Raw genomic sequence first — 17,970 nt, 5'->3', positions numbered from 1 at the left:
TGACAAGCAGACACCAATCTGATCCAGGTGAGAGTCACTGGACAGCGGTGAAAAACATTCTTAAGTACTTGAGAAGGACTAAAGATATGTTCCTCGTCTATGGAGGTGAGGAGGAGCTCGTTGTAACAGGTTACACCGATGCTAGTTTCCAAACCGACAGAGATGATTCAAAGTCACAATCAGGATTTGTGTTCACACTGAATGGTGGTGCTGTTAGTTGGAAGAGTTCCAAGCAGGAGACGGTGGCCGATTCTACGACAGAATCCGAGTACATCGCGGCTTCGGAAGCCGCGAAGGAAGGTGTTTGGATAAGGAATTTCCTCATTGAGCTTGGTGTGTTCCCGAATGCGTCCAGCCCATTGAATCTCTACTGTGATAATAATGGGGCAATTGCGCAAGCAAAGGAACCACCAGAAGAACAAACACGTAATGCGGCGATTTCATCTCATTCGAGACTTCGTTAACCGGGGTGAGATCAAGATATGAAAAATACACATGGATCTGAACATTTCTGATCCGTTGACAAAACCACTCCCGCAGGCTAAGCATGATGCGCATGTAAGAGCTATGGGTATTAGGTACCTTCTAGATTGACTCTAGTGCAAGTGGGAGACTGTTGGAGGTATGCCCTAGAGGCAATCATAGAGATGATGATATTCCATTTGTATCCATGATTTGTATATTGTGTTCATTGAATATCCATTGAAGGCTACTTGAATTGATTTGCAATTATGTGACTTGTATGTGAAACTCTTTACTTGTATGGTTATTCTAAAGTTGTCCCTAGTCGGAGTTCATGTGAGGACACACATGAATATTAGACTAGCACATGTATTAGTTGATGACTATGTTTCACAAGTCATGGACATAGAGATGTTCAACTAATAATGTGGACACATGTGGAGACATGTGCTAGGACTGACCCAACACGAGAAGTAGTTCTCTCTTTAAACAACATATACGCTTTATCCTTAGACCTGAGATTGTCGCATGTATTCTAGATGTGGATCGACCTACTTAGGGGCTATCAAACGCTACGCCGTAACAGGGTAGTTATAAAGGTAGCTTTCGGGTTTGTCAAGAAGCATGCTATGAGACATGGTCAATCAAGATGGGATTTGCCCCTCTCTGATTGAGAGTGATATCTCTGGGCCCCTCGAGTGATCGGATCCGAAAATGCATGGCCATGCTACGTACGGTTAAGAGTTAACCTACAAAGGGATTCCGAATCACAGGATCGAGAAAGAGCGGTCGGCTTGAAGCTAGACCAAATATCGTGAGGCAAAGGGAATAGCATGTATATTATGTTGTGATGGTTCGTCTGATATGATCTTCGTGTGCGTATAGGAGTTGGCACGTCTTGCTAGAGGCCGCTACCAACTATTGGGCCGAGTAGGAGTACTCGGGCCATGTCTATACGTATCCGAACCCATAGGGTCACACACTTAAGGGGCTGGAAGCCCAATTCGGATCTGATCCGAGTTGGATTAGGTTTAGAAGTACTAATGGGCCTCGGACCCAGAGGCCCGTCAGGAACCTCTATAAATAGAGGGGTGGGGGCGCCCTAGGGTTTACACACCTTTTTGGCGAAACACACCTGCCGCGCCTCCCACGCCCTCGCCTGTTGCAACTCGCGGATCTAGCAGTCCGGCTTGCGACGCTTCCTTCCTGCACGTGTGGATACCTTGGAGGTGTTGCGCCTGCAGCACTTGGACGAGCCGCCGACGAGCCACCGACGAGCCACGACGAGCCGCGGCACCGGAGGCGATCTTGCTGTACGTGGACGAGCTGCTGAGGAGCTGCTGGACGTGATCGACTACGTACGACTACGTGATCGTCTTCACTGCATCGACGCATATCTACATCTTCCGCACCAGTAGTGCGTCGAGTGGTAATCTCGTGATCCTTATACGGCAGTTCTTCCTGGTTTTACGCGGTAGAAATTTTAATTTGCGCTAGTGTAGCCTACCTCGTATCCCAACAATATATATTGGCGCATGTGCAAATTTATTTCCAGAATCACCGTAGGTGCATTTTCCTTGTGTCTACATTATCACCAAAGGTGCTTGTTTCCACTTTTGCACGCCGATCTTGCTATACAAGCTCCAATCACGCCTCACTCGATGTCGCCAAGGCCACATATGGTGGCTGCGTATCAAATTATTAACGCGATTGGTAGCGCATGGTTTCCACCTTGTTCGCCATCAGTACACCACGGTCCACGGACGAGGTCGACGACGCGTGGTTTCCTCCCCAACCATCAGTACACCACGGTCGAGGTCGGCCACGCCATCAGTACACCTTGTCCACCATCAAGTTCAACGGTGACGAGGTTAGTAACGCATTATTGATTTGTTTCCTTTCTGCTCGCCTCCGTTCTTTCTTTTCGCAGCATGACTTACTCCGTGTTTGATCCATTTGCGAATTGGAAGGTTGACGCCTCGCCTTGCTTCCTTTGCTCTGCCACACGCCGCCGCCGTTGCACGGTCATCTATCGGCGACTGCTCATCGGCCGCTCGCTCTCCTCCGCTGGTGCCGTCGATACGACCGTCTTCGCACGTTCGCACATCAGTAGTTCTCCCCCGTCTGCACGAGATTAGTGGCGGCGACGTTCAGGATAAGCCTGCCACTAGGAGGGTACGGACAAATCCACTCGTATTTATACCCAAATCCAAATATATATTATTCAATCCTCACCCTTCTCATTCTCACCCATATCCAATAGATAATTAATTTTATATTAGATACTATGTATATCCAATGGATAAATTGTACCATCCGTATACCCTCCCCTCCCCATTTCTAATGAGTATATAATTTTCTACCTATACCCTTCCCGTTTGAGGTGGTTGTGGATTTAGATATGAATTATGGATAACTAGCAACAGGCCTAGTTCAGGATGTGTTGGGGCTGCCAGAAGGCATGAAGTCCAATCACACAGTGCGAGAGGCCATGTCGGTATTATTTTGTAAGTGTTTACCCTCCAAAGGTATTTTGCAATGGAGGCAACTACCCCGAGAGGGGTCTCCGGATAACGTTCCGCGGAGACCCCTCTGGCTCCGGCAGCCCTCTGCACATATCGCCGCGAAAAAATAGAAATAAACTGCATGTGGATCCCTCTCTGATATCTTCTTCCTCCCCTAGCTCTCCCATTTCTGCGACTCCCTCCCGATCCGCTGCCGCTTGCACCATCCCTAATCGGCCCCCACGGCCAACCTCCAGCTCGCCGGCACTGTCTCAGGCGCCACGAGCACTACCCTCCTCTATCCCTTCCCTATCCCAAACCCCCCTCCCGTTCCTCCTCCATCACTCTCATCATCATTTTAATCTCCGATAGTGTCCAGATCTCGTCTCCGGCGAGTGCCCCCGCCACGCCCACTTGCTCCGTCTCCGGCGGCTTCCGTCGCCGGATCCACCGTCACCAACCACCGCCGCGCTAACCCAGCTTCACCCGGATGTGACCGTGATGCTCCCGCCCCGACACTGCCCACCGGTTGTCCTCCGTCACCCTGGCTGGCGGCGCCATCGCCGCCTTGCCTCACCGCCCGCCCGTCCGCCTCCACCGCCGCGCCGGCCACCTCCCTAGCCATCCCTCTACTCCCCGCAGCTACTAAATCCCATTCGAACCCTGAACCCCTAACCTCAAACCTGAACCCTGCGTCGGAGCGCTGCTGCCATCAGCCATTGTTGCCGGTGATCTTCAAATCAAAGGTAGGAGAAGAGAAAGTTACTTCTTATGACCGGAGGAAAAGAAGAAGATACTTTTCTTTTTCTGATTCTGATGCAATGTACATGGGAGGGGCTCTCGATTTAAGCCAAAATCGAGAGGCCTCTCTCTCTCTAGATTTTGGGTTTTGCAATACATAATTTAGTACTCAAAGTGTTTTTGTCTATTGCAAGTTAACCTTTTTCTATAGTATTGGGGTGCCATTTTATAAGGCATCAATTGTTTTCTGTACAATAGTGCAGACAGTTGTTGTCTATAAACACTTGCCACGTCACGTGTAGATAGTAACACAGACAGATTATACAGTGCTTCATCTATATGTGGTCTATTAACTATTTAATTCATGCATGACCCCATAAAATCACAATGATTAAGTATGAATATGATCTTTATATACCGTTTTGTTGCTTGTTGACATAATACATGGTGTAATGTACAGTCCTACTAGAAGGACTACAATATGAATTTTTTATTTATTTTATGTCCTTATTATGTGCCTAAAAGAATTATGTATGATTCCTATCTTCATTAAGGGTCATTTTGTAAAATAGCGAAGATCTTTTTGTGAACTGCCATGACCGTCTCGTCTTCATCTCTCCTGTTGACTCTCCCCTGTGAATGTGGTAGAACTGCAGGACTTAAACTGGCTTAAGCGCACCTAATCACTGTCGGAACAGCAATTATCCGAAACACACTTAAAACAGTGTAAGCCCGGTAGTCCATCGAGTGTCCCTAGGACTCCTCGAAACATCTACGACGTGTTTCAGAGCCATACATTAGGATCGCTTCCATGAAGGGAAGGCATCAACAAATATTATATTTTTACATAAATACAGGAGATACGAATTATTACAAACCATAGATTGAAATAAACTTAACAGTGCAAGTTAGATCATTTTAAGAGTTTTAACACAAAACCAGTCTAAGGCAAATAATTAAATAACTAGGTTTTATTCTAGGGTATCATGAGACTCGTACGATACCCTAGTTCTTCAGGACTTCTTCTTTAGTGTCCCCTGCTGTGTTTCTGAAAACATCAACAAAGGATCTCCTGAGTACGAGGGTACTCAGCAAGACTGACCCGACCAACTGATATAGATAGATTTCAAATACTGTATGATAGCTTTATGGTGTACTGGCTTACTCACATTTTGCAGAAAAGTTTACTATCAATGGAACCTTAGTTTGTTTTTTTATTTCAGTTGAGTTTTTACCTAACCAGTCTAGATGGATAAAACATTTCGAGCAACCAGGTGGAACTAAGTCATACAACATATTTATTTCAGGAAAAACATCTCATTCAACTTGATTACACTATGATGCTTAAGCGATGTGCATTCATAACCGAGAATTGCGATGATCCGGATCGATTTACATCTTGCAGGAGATACCCAACTACCAGCCATGCACAACTGCGCGGGTTACACATAACAACCTTTCGATTAGCTGTACCCAACGATCAGAAATATGACTACCCGAACCCAGGGATGCACCCCCACATGGGACCCCACGTCTGGCCTGATCTCCATGTGAGTTTCAGGCTACGCCCCTGCCATTCTCCAGCACGTCAAGCAGGGGTACGAAATATTTCCGATCAGAGAGCCAACTAACCTACCCGGCTTTACTGGTTCCATGCACAGCAAGCAACAAGGTAAAATCACTTGATCAAAGGTTGACACAACGGACGGGCCTTAATCAAATTAAACTTAGCAGACAGAACTACCATCTCTAGCTTCTGTCCACATTTCTAAATTACAGGCTATTTTTCTTTGATTAACCTGTATGACCAAATTAACCTTAGGGTTGAGTAACCAAAGTTACTTATAGGTATCTAAGCATTGCTAAGCATAGGATAGTTACTAGTTAGTTGAACACGTGGCAAAGATGTTCTCTTAAACAAGGTAGGATCATGCATAAGAGTGGTTTGCAATCATCCGCTAGACTTAATGCATTCATAAAAAATAACCAATAGATGGACTCATGAATAATAATTTCTGAAATTAGATAGGCTTAGATGCACCGGGGCTTGCCTTGATCCACAAAAAAGTTAGTATCTTCAGAAGATCCTCCCTCACAAGGGATCAATTCAACCACCTCTTCAAACTCCGGAGGTTCTTCAGATACTTCCAAGAAATCCACTTCTGGAGCTTCAGTGTCTATGATAGAATGCATGCATTAGTTAGAGATACAAACTTTTGAAATCAAAGGCTATACAATTTATCTTCATGATAAAGTTGCAAGCCAACACAAAATTACCCATAAAGATTAACCCAAAATTTTAGCTTCTTTAACTAACCTAGCTTGAGCATTTTCTTTCATTTAGAAAAGCATTATAATTAATTTCTAATCTGAAAAACTAAATCCTATGGATTAATAATTATTTGTAATTAATAAAATATTATTCAGAATTTTTATTCATTTTATAAAGATTAAGCATTTATTTAAATACCTTAAATAAAGGTACTAAATAAGTACCCAATTTTTATTATCTTTTTGTAGGGTTTAAGAATTTTTAATGCATAAAGAAAAATAAAAAAACTAACAAAATTGGTTTCATTATTTTTGGACATTTCTATAAATTTTGGTGAATTAAATTTGAAACAGGAGTTTAAAACTAATTCTAAAACACCTAAATCATATTTCCTGAAAAACCCCTGGAAACTCTTTTCTCACCCGCGCTCCCCCTACCCACAGACACGGAGGCCCGTTTGGTCAAACGCTGTGCCCCACCCTTGACCGCGGCTTCCCCGGCGAGTAGCGGCGCTAGCTCGCCGCTGGTGAGCTCACCGACGACGAGGCCTAGCTGGGGGCGCACTCTAGGCTACCGCGCATCTCCAGGTGGTGTTCTTGTCCTGTGTTGTGAGTTGTACAGGGGTGTGCGGCGGACACAACCGCGGGTCACCAGCGCGGAGCGACAATGACAGCGGCGCTCTGGCTACTAGCTTCCTCATGAGCTTCTATGGCACCTACACATGCCTCCTGGACTGAGAACCCATGCGGCAAAGGACGGCGGATACGTGCTCACCGGAGAGGGCAGCTATGGCGGCCGAAGGATGGGAAGAACGATGAACACCAGGGCCGGCCCTGAGGGGGGGTAGGGGGGCGGCTGCCCTGGGCCCCCAAATCCCAGGGGCCCCGATGTCAGGTAGCAGGACTTCAGGTCAGGGCCCTCCGTTAGGTACTCAGGTGCCTTTAGGCCGGCCTAAAGGCCAAGGCCAACACCTAGATCGCCGGGCTAAACAAGTAAACAAGACACTGCTCCAATTGGTAAAACTTTTTCTCGTGGACCTCTCTATAGAGTGGCTGGTACGAATTGACCTGCCGATTACCTTCATTTGTTCGCACTAGAGTACCGCTCCCGTAGCGCCATCGCCACACGCGCGCACTTGAGTACCGCAGCGCTGCTCAGGGCCGCCGCCGCACGCGTGCTGCGCCTGCATACGCGCACGATCCCCGTTGTGCCATCGTGCGCGAGTTGTCCCTGTTCCTTGTTCATGTTCGACTGCACCAGACGAGATCAGACTGTTCCTGTTCGATAGTGTCGGTACCCAAGTACGCTGCTGGATTGCCGATTTTCTAATTCCCCGTATCATTAATTATTAATTCATTATCACAAGTTATTTAATCTCAACTGATTTATAACAATTGTGGGAAATATGAATCAGGCTGCGAGAAAAGGAAAAGGAAGAGATGTGTGGATGAGTTGTAGAATCACAGGGAGAAGCTATATATAAATTTGGCAAGAGTTATCAGGCCCTGAGAGTAATACAGACGCTTCGACAAACCCAAATGAGTTGGCAATAGTTGTTGCGAATGAACCAACTAATGAAATTAGGAAGAAAATGTTAATACCAACGTCGATGATAACAATGTAAGTGACTCTAAGAACACAGTAAATGCATTAGGTGCACATTATGCATCATGAGAGGTTAAATGATTTTAACAACATTGTGCATCGAGAAGAACTTGTTGGATGAGATTGACATCATCCTTATCATAAGTGATTTTGCATCGAGGAATGTTAAAAGAAACTTTTAAGGTAATATGGATAAATAATTTGATATGAATATTGCTTTTAGATACATTTAAGTATTTATTGGTAGCATTTCATATATATTTGTTACAATTTATTATAATGTTTATACGAAAGGGTCCCGAGTTTTTACTTTCGTCCCAGACCTCTTAAATCTTAGGACCGGCCTTGGCGAACACAAGCTCGCCAGCGTGGAACTGCGGTAACAGAAGGGCGTGGGGTGTGGATTGGGTTGTGGCAGAGCTGTGGGTGAAAGGAACAGGAGGGAGAGGCAGCGGGGCTCAGGAATTTAACGGGCGGCAGCGGCTCTGCTCATGGGTAGGGTAAAGGGAATGATGGCGCGGCGGACAGCGGTGATGGTGGATGAGACTGGATAGCGGCGGTAGGGGTGGGCTCAGGAGCTCATGGCAGCAGTTCTTGCCAAGGTGAACTACCTGGGCGGCAGTGGAATGGTGGTGGAGAGCGGCGGCGACCGGAGCGAGACGAAGAGCAGAGGACACTGAAAACAGCGATGCGATGAAAAGGATAGAGCCGGCGGGCGGGAGCAGTAATTTATACAAAATGTTTATTGCCTCTGGCGACGCCACCTCCTGCCTACCTGCTTCCGTGGGAGCTCGTTCTTCCCAGCGGCACGCTGGCCGTCAATGGCGCCCAGCTGTTCTGCACCCGGCGCCTCCTCTGTTCCTCTCTTCTTTCTTCTCAAAAACCTGAGATTTCAGCTCCAATTTGAGCCCAAAATTCCATCCCAACTTTCGGGCATTCTTTAAACAAAGTTGTAGAGAATCCTTTGACCTATACTTGATTGATTTGCACCGGAAGCTAATGACCACTCTATCACCATGAATTTTAATCTGAAACCCGAGCCACCATTCGGCCCTGTCATAGCTCAATTGATAGCTCATTCAGTGTCGTCAGAAACTTTTAAACAGTCTCGGTTCACACTTTGCACTCGAATTCGAATTGACAAACTCACTTTTCTTTGCCCAACAACTACTGTCAATCATAAACCACTTGCAAGGGTTCCATTTTGCATCTTGGAGCACAACTCTTACATAACAGATTTTTCAAAACTTCAAGCCCAACTTTGCTAAAACCCACTGTTCTACAAACTGAATGGCCCTTGCCATTCAGTTCTATCAGTCAGGTTTACAGCACATCTTTCACACTTTGAGCTCCACTTAAAATACTTAAACCAGTCTTCCTTGTCCAAAAGCAAGTTATATTTTCCATTTGGCATGTTCTCATCCAACTGGTAGATTCAAATTCTCTCAGAAATTCAAGCCAAAAACTGCCAAATATCACTGTTTTCCGAACTGAATGGCTTTTGCTATTCAGTTTCATCAGTAGTTTGACAATGCACCTTCCAACTTTGAACCCCCAAATAAAATATCAAAACTCAGTTTTGTTTGTCCAATGACTACTAAAAACTTATTAACCTCATATTAGAGATTCTATTTTTCATGATCTTGCCAAACCTCTACATATAGAAATCTTCAAAAACTTGATCTAAAGTGGGACACTTAGCACTGATTCAGAGTCCAATGGCACTAGCCATTCTGTCTCGACAGAGAGCTCCAACAGTGTGAACTTTCAAAGTTTGAGCTCTCATTACAATTTGAATCCTTTGAATTCTGTGGTCAATAACATGTCCAATAGATTCATTGAACAACCCAGCCCACTTGTGACCCAAAGCTTCCCAAAGCTTAGATGGACAATTCTTCTGAAATCACTTTTAAAATTGGGTGATTGTCCCTGTTTTCAAACTAAAAAGTTTCAGATATGACATAGTAGCTTCAGGCCACCAATTTGATCTCTGAAATTTTTGGAGGTTTCTGACTAGAATTTGATTTCCAATTTGCCTTCTCTAAGTTCTAAATACCTTCAAGGCTTGTTTTCACATTTTTGTCAAATTTCTTCGGTTTTGAAACTCAAATTTGCATTCTTGTCAAAATTTTAACTTTGAGTTGACTTTGGCCATAATGCCTTCTCAATGTCCAAATTTTGTCATTAACCTCATCATAGCCATTCTTAAGCCTTTTTAACACATTTTTAACTCCTGGTTTTTACAGTAAATCTCTCTCGACTCTCTCTCTCTTTCCTAATCGATCTGGGCGGTCGTGATGGCCAGTGGCAGCCATCCGGCGGCAACGTGGCGCGACAGCCCGGCTTGCGTGCACTGCGGCGGCACAGAGCAGGCGGGCGGCGACCACGTGGCTCGGCTTGCACGCACCACACGACAGTCGGCGGCGCGGATTAGGCGGCCGTGCAAAGCAGGCGCCCAGCGGCTCGATGCGCGCTCAATGGGCAGGCTGCTCCACCATCAGTGATTTTCCCCACCAAGAGGAGTAGAGCCACAGTAGATCAGGCGGTGCCATCGTCAGGTGAAGATGACGCGTACAACGCATACTGACTCGTCGATTGCGTCTCAGAGCACGAGCCCCGACGATGACGGTTCTCTTCTCCCTCATCATTAATCACCGTCCACATCAACCCAATTAGATGGCATCTTCTTCGGGTTCTACGTGCCCCAAGGAATCGTCATCCTTCAATTGGTGATGTGGAGAATGTACGGGTTTCATCTTTGGAATTAAATAGAGTTGTTACTAGGAGTAAGTGCTCGTAAATTCAGTTTAGTGGTTCAAAACATTTTAGACTCAATTCCTTGTATCATATTAATACTATATTATTTCAAGTGGGCTTAGGGAGATACAAGTCAATACAGTGCAAAGCAAAACACCTAAAAATAAGCTTTCGCAAAACCCTAATTCAAAAGCTTACATAGTGGTATTATTGGGTTGTAATGCTCTGAGGCTATCAAATTTAAATTTTTCTTTAATAATGTGTTTGTTCAAATGACATGATTTTTTGAGTAAAATGCGTGATTTTTTTATTAAAATTTAAGAAAATACATCCTTTCTATCTTTGCTATTCACTAGATTTTTTAGAATATAAAATTTTTGTTCACTAAGTTTATTAAAAACACGTGCGTCGTGCACTCTGCTAGTACTACTAATAATAAAAAATAGAAACAATTTCTTCCCTTTTGTTTTTGAAAGTTCCCAATAATTGTTAAGTCAAAGCAGTTAAGGGAAAGCGTGAGCAACACGCTGAAGGTTAACTTGCTCTTGCAGTGCACCAAGAACATGTCCCGTCAGTCTCAAAGATGATCTTGCCAGATCTGTCCCCCATGGTCCAAAACTCTTTGAAGATTGGTTTCTTACACTCAAAACAAAGATTGTCTAGCGTACAACGGTGAGTGTGATAGCTCCTTTGCCACCAGATCAGTAGATGGTTGTACGTAGAGGTGGCTAACGAGCCCGTTATGGCTCGTTTGATAATGAGCTAGCTCGTTTGAAAATCCAGTTTGGTTTGATTTGTTAGTAAAGTTTGAGCCCGCTCAGTTGGCTAACAAGCTGAATATTGTTCAACATTAATGGTAAGATCATATGAGATATTAACCAATGAATTGCTTACGGGAACAAGTAGCACAAGTTAACAATTAGAATGACATCCACGTTTGGAGACTCAAAATAGTCTTAATTAGTACCGTATTTGACTTAAAAGTTGAATAACAAGTTTATTTTAGCTAAATAATAATATCATTGTATTAATAAAATTAAAAGATTGATATTATTATAATTATCGAGTCTAATGAGTCAATCGAACATCTCACGAGCAGTTCACAAAGTAGCTCAAAGTTTGGCTTGGTTCGTTTAAGAGGTCGAGCCGAGCTAAGCTGAGCTGAAAGTATCAACGAGCTGACTCGACTCACGAGCCTCGAGCTTTTCTGTTGGTCCTAGTTGTGCGGGGATTGTAGGTTGTGATCGCTATCTTATCTTGCATTGAAGCGTCTCTTTGTCGTTCCTCTCTCTCCATTAATTGCTTACGTATTTATGGACAACACATTATTGCATTTGTATGTATCCCTAGCCTACTATTTTAGAGTTTTCAAAGGTAAGAAAGCCAAACAATTAACATTTTATGAGGTTTTAAATTAGGAAGAAATCCATTTTGGCCATTGAACTATTGTCGAGTTCGGTTTTCTCACTCCAACTCTAAAACCAGAAATAATCAATCCTTGTACGATCAAAATCATCCTCATTTAACTAAAGATGGCAATGAGCTCCACTTATTAGATGGTCAAGTAACCTTTTTAGTTCCATCTGACGCATCGTCTCTTCTCTCTATCAGCGAATCGAGCATCTGGCGAAGCCCTGGAGCAAGAGCAGTTGAGCAGGTGACAAATAAGAGGCGCAGGGCACGGGGAGGGCAAGGGCCACTAGTCCAGGGCTAGAACAGAAATCCTTAGTTGCCGCGGCGATTCCGTCCTATTGTTGATGCTCATTATTGACACAGTTTTAGTACTTTTTAACTAATGTTTTCATGCTTATTCTTATACTAACCCACCACTTGGCACTTGAAATAATCTCATTATTGCATATGTGTTATATTTTGGAGCATATTGTATTTTGGAAGGAAATACGACATAATCAAGGGGGTTTATATATAGATCTTAACGGATATTTGGACATGGGTAGTCAAGGGAAGCCAGCACGAGGAAGGAGAGGACCAGAAGGACCAGGAAGAGCTCAGGCCGATCGGCCTGGGACCCTCTGGGCCGATCGGCCTAGCCATTCTAGGACCTGGTCGACCTTCTGTTTCTTCAGCGTGAAGTCTATGATGATCTCTTGGGTTTTTTCACCGATATTGACCCGGAGCCGCCGCCTATTGGAGACTATAAATACCCCCTCATGGACTTCAAGGAGAGTTGGAGAAGAGAGGAAATCACCAAAAAACACCATCCACTGCCACCACAAGTAGGACATACGAAGAGAAGGTTGGATCCAGAGGTGGCCACACGAAGAGGAGGACCAGGGGAGGAGAAAACCCTCTAAGCCGATCGGTCTGGGTCTTCCCTGTTCTTGTTCGTCATCATCTTCTATCTAGTTGATCTATAGGGCGTCCATTACCCCAAAATTCGTTAACATGCGTAAGATCATGGGGTAATACCTCTATTTGTCCTCGGGGTTGTATGGAGATCTTGATTTGTAATTGCTGAACCTTTGATTAAGATCTGTTTTGTTATCAATCATGTCTTAATGATGCTCTTTCATGTAAAGGCTGGCCAGCGCTACTATGGGTTGCTTATTTGATTACCTAGAATAATCATCTTGACGTGTTCTTATGTTCCGATAGTTGAATACCCTTGTGTAGTGACAGTATTGTGAGTGGGAAAGTGTTGGGCATGGTTCAAAACCACTCACAATAACACCTAGATCTAATTTGTTCATGCATGGCGATTGCATCTACAAGTGATCCTAGATATCTAGGATAAGCGTTTAATCTATCTTGTTCACAACCTTTACTCTCTATCCATCTTAATGTAGATTGCTTAGTTCTTTTGTTACATAATCATATCATTTATAAAAGAGTTTTCGGTTACATCGATTAGTGTTTAGTTAAGCGTGCAAATTCCTTATTCCGTGGATTGATAAACCTTGGGGGAATCACTAAGGAAAAAACTACAACTGATCCGTGCGCTTGTGGTTCACAATTTGGTATGCTAACTGAAGTCAACAAGATTTTCTAGCACCGTTGTCGGGAAACAAATCAGTTTTTGAAATGGACCCAAATTCCCATTTCTGAGAATTTAAGCCCCCGCACGGTGATAGTCCTAGGAAGGCTATCACGTACGAATCCCTATCTCAGATAGTATAAATCCATACCAACACAGAAATAGAAAGAGTCTCAGAGTACAAATATTATAGATAACATGAGTACGGGTACATCTTAGCGGCACATGCCGGTACAAGTCCATCAGGACTGAATCAAGAAAGGTAAAACATCTGCGCAGCGGAAACAAAAGCTATGGTGAACTCCATCTCCAAAGGCGACTCGAGTGAAGAAGGATCCCTAGTCTTCCTATCCGTCGTTGTCGAAGTCGTAGTCGGGCTCTGATCTTGAAAAGCCACCATCTACCCAACAAGTGGGTAGGCCATGTCAACTCCCAAAAGTAGCAAAACCAAGAAAACGGGGGAATTATACTATATGCATGAGTAAAACCTATATATGGTTGTAGGGGTTTATGCGGCAGCAGCAGCAGCAATCAAGGAAGCAGCAATGCAACATCACCTCCGGGGTCAACACCTCAAACAAGGAAGTCAGCACAAATCACCGGATCCTTCACCCAATGGTCCAGTACCCAAATACATTAGGCGATGTGAGAGCTCCCTTCCCTCACATCTCAATGGCAAATGCTGGTCTATCTTAAAAAGGGGAAGTAGAAGCATAAGAAAAGTCTAGTCGGAAGTAGCGGTAGTCAACAACACTGTCCACAACCAGTGGACACGGACTATAGCTATAGCTTTATACACTCTGCAGAGGTTATACAAATGTACCCACACGGATGGAGCCTGAACGGTAGCTAGCCGTCCAAACCCCACCTAACAGTCGGAGCTCTAGTAAGTGGATAGCTCTCTCCTATTTCCTCGAGTCTGGAATCATCCTCAGCTACAGGGCACGCCGTCACCAGTGAGGACCTTGAAGCTATGAAACATACCCACGCTGGGATGCAGTCTGGTCAGAGCAGGCCAATGCCTCAAACTCCTTACACGATCCTCCAATCTACCTACAGGCAGAGCACTATCCACTACTAGTCGCGGACCAAACCCCACCCATAACGTAAAAGAGCGGTAAGTATGAAAAGTAGCTGTTGTGACTGGTGGTAAATTGACTCGGTCCTTAAGCAACTGAGAGTGAGCACTCTACCAACAAGTATGTGCTGAAGCACCTGCAACGTACAAGTATGCCACCTGCTCCTCAGTAACAAACAAGGTACCCGTCACAGGTACGGGGTATAGAGAGAGTCCAGAAAGCTCTCTCCCGACAAGGCACTCCTTAGTACCAACCATGGCTCGCTCCCGCCAAGAACACATTAAGGATTCACACTCACCCAAAACACACGCGAGAGTGTTTAAGGAATCTCATCACCAAATCCATGGCAAATGCCCATCCATAACTCAAAAGCATATATATGGATATATGAGCAGTGGACTAGCTAGGGTCTGTAGCTAGTCCATAAAAGTAGGTAAACAAGAAAAATATAATATACAATTATCAAGGCATGGCTAAAATTATCGACTATGCAATCCATCATCATCAAGCAATATAAGTAAAGCAAGTAGCAACTAAGCATGCATAGGAGCAACTAAGCATGCATAGGAGCTATATGATTGGGAGTGACATGACACCTTGTCCCTAGTTGATTGGGTCCTCTTCCACGTAGTCGGGATCTTGAAGGTCTTCCTGGTCGTAACTCGGGTCTGAACAAAATGAGATACAACGAAGCGTAAATTAAATGGCATTACATCTAGGCAAAAACTCCAAAAAGACCACATTTAGAAGATCCAAATAACAACAAACTATCTACAAACAGCACAAGCTCGATTTTATGAATTTAATGCAACTAGTTTCATATTTTTCGGAGTTACAATGAATTAGTTATGAATTTTTAAAGATTAAAGGATTTATTTAATTATATAATAATTTCGAAAAACATTTATTAAAGGGGCCCACATGTCAGCACGGGATTGGTCCACATGGCAGCCCGAGGGGGTACCACGTGTCTGCTGACATCAGCGTTGACCTGGTCAACGGTCAACGCTCACTCGGTCAATGATCAACATGGGCCCCACTGGTGGGCTCGGCCGGCCACGTCAGCACCACGTGGTGCCTACGTGGCAGCCGCGCGGGCTGCGGCGGCGGCGGCGCCGCGACACAGCGCGGCGCGTGAGCGGTGGCGAGCGCGCACGCAGGCGACGACGACACACGGGCAACACGGCAGGCGACGCACGACGAGCGGCACGGCTGTGGCCAGTGCCCAGCCAAAGGCAGGGCCTTTGGTCGCGGAGAGGGTGTACGCGTGCGCGTGGGCACGGGGCTTGGCCCGACCACAGCACAGCCGCGGCAGCACGCGAGGTCCTGGTGCTCCGAGCTGGCGGCAAGGAGGCGACGGCGAAGGCCTACTGCTATTGCTACTCTACCGAGGTGAAGCAAGAGAGAGGCGATGGTGGCGAGCGGTGGGCGAACGGCTTCGGTCGGTGGCGCTCCCGCGGACGACTCCGGCTTCTCCCCCACGGATGGCCTCCCTCTTTCTCCTCTTCTCCTCTCCTTCTCTTCCTTCTCCTCCTTCCCTTCTCCTCTTCTTCCTTCCTTTCCCGTGGCCCTCTACTTGTCTTCTCACTCCAGCGGGCGGACGGGCGGCTCCCGAGCTAGAAGGGGTGGCGAGGTTGGTAGGGGCACGGCTCCTTTTATAAGGCGGAGAAGATGGTGTGGGGCATAAATTCTCCCTGCCATCCATCCTCGGTGTCTGCGCCCGAGGATGGCATGGCGTCCATCCGTCGGCCCGCCTCTAGGGTTAGGGCACGTTGGCCCGAGTGCTCCAGGGGCATGGAGGGCATTTTCACTCCACAGAAGCATTCGGAAGGGGACACGGAGGCACCTCCCAGCCGGTCGTGCGTGCCGAAGCGGCGCTCCTGCCCGCCCGTGAACGCGCATGCACGGAGTGCGTGACTCGTACGGGCAGGAGGTGGACAAAGGTGAATAGGGGTTGGCAAGCGCGGGCGCAGGCGAGCTAGGCTGGGCGCAAGCACGAGCAGGCGAGCGGCCTGCTGGGCTGGCAAGGCGCGGGCGCGCGAGCGAGCATGAGCTGGGTCGGCAGCGACCTAGTGGCTGGAGCGAGCGTGCGGGGCAGCGGCTGCGTGGTCAACGAAGCGAGCGCTAGCGGGCTAGGCGAAGGGCAAGGCGGGCGCGTGCACAGCCTCCTGGGCTGGCAAGCCCTGCTGGGCTGGCAAGCGGGTGAGGTTAGCGGGCTAGGATACAGACACATTGAGCGATTCACGATGCTTTGCAACATGCTACAACAAGAAGGAATTCTACCAACTTGGTTCAGATGGAATCTGTTCCCATTTTCACTTGCAAGCGAAGCAAAACGATGGTATACAGAAGTTTCTTTCAATGCGAAGGGGAATTGGGAGACACTAATGACAAAGTTCTTTGGGAGATTTTTTCTCTGTGAGCAAAGTTCAAAACCTTCAGAAGGAAGTGATCATGTTCGTGCAAGGAGAATATGAAGGAATAGAACAAGCTTGGAATAAATTTAACAGACTACTCGAACAAGGACCTAAGCTTAGATTCTCAGGTGATGTGTTGTTGCATACATTTTATTTCTCACTAACTGAAAAATACCGGGAGTTTGTTCAAATATGTGCAGGAGGAGATCTTATGGAGAAAACACTCAGGGAGGCCACTTAATTGTTACATAAGATCAGCAGAGGAGCAGCCATAAATAGAGAATTGGATAGTTATCAATCTGGAGAGTAGGAGCAAGAAAATCAAGAACATAAGCTTGCTGGAATTTTCATGGAGCGCAAGAGCAAGAAAATCAAGAACATAAGCTTGCTGGAATTGTCAGAAAAGAACTCCAGGAGGATGCAAAAGAAGAACCTATGGTGCAAAAGGAAGAAGAACCAGCACACATAAAAGAGGAACCCACTTGGTGCATCAAATATGACAAACAAGAAACATCAGAAGCTCGAAGCTTGGGGAATGCAAAGCCCCTGTGGGAGTTTGAACAAATGGATTGGATTCCTATTAACTTCGATGAAATATTTGATAAGCATAGACCATATCCAAATCAAAAGGGGTCGGCTAGAGCTGTTGAGACATATTTTCCACCGAAGAGAAACACTGGCTATGTACTTGATAAGGAGACAACTAGAGAGATAATTTAAAAACTCTTTAGTGAAGAAGAAGTAGACCCAAACTATGTCACCGAGGTGAAGAGAATCATGGGAGAGAAGCTCGATGCATCACCATTTGCTAGACTGGGAAAAGTATACACGATTGGGGCTGATCAAAGTGAACGAGAATCTTTGCCTGCACCACATATCAATTGCATGATTAATGGGGGGATCATCTACAAGGCGCTTTGGGATATTGGAGCACATGTAAGTGTTATGTCTTCAAAACTTTATCATGAGATTTATAGTAAAACTTTACACCTTGCTCCAACCCTGATAAAGTTAATCATGCGAGATGGTAGAACAACCAAACCTCTAGGTGTGCTTAGAGATCTAGAGCTATCTCGGGTAAAGTTATACCAACCGACTTCTTTGTTATTGATGCTTGCCATGATGAACATGATGATAT

This window comes from Setaria italica, chromosome V (assembly GCF_000263155.2).
Source record: "Setaria italica strain Yugu1 chromosome V, Setaria_italica_v2.0, whole genome shotgun sequence".
Classification (NCBI taxonomy): domain Eukaryota; kingdom Viridiplantae; phylum Streptophyta; class Magnoliopsida; order Poales; family Poaceae; genus Setaria; species Setaria italica.
The sequence above is the reverse complement of the archived record's forward strand: the minus strand, read 5'-3'. Positions refer to the sequence as shown.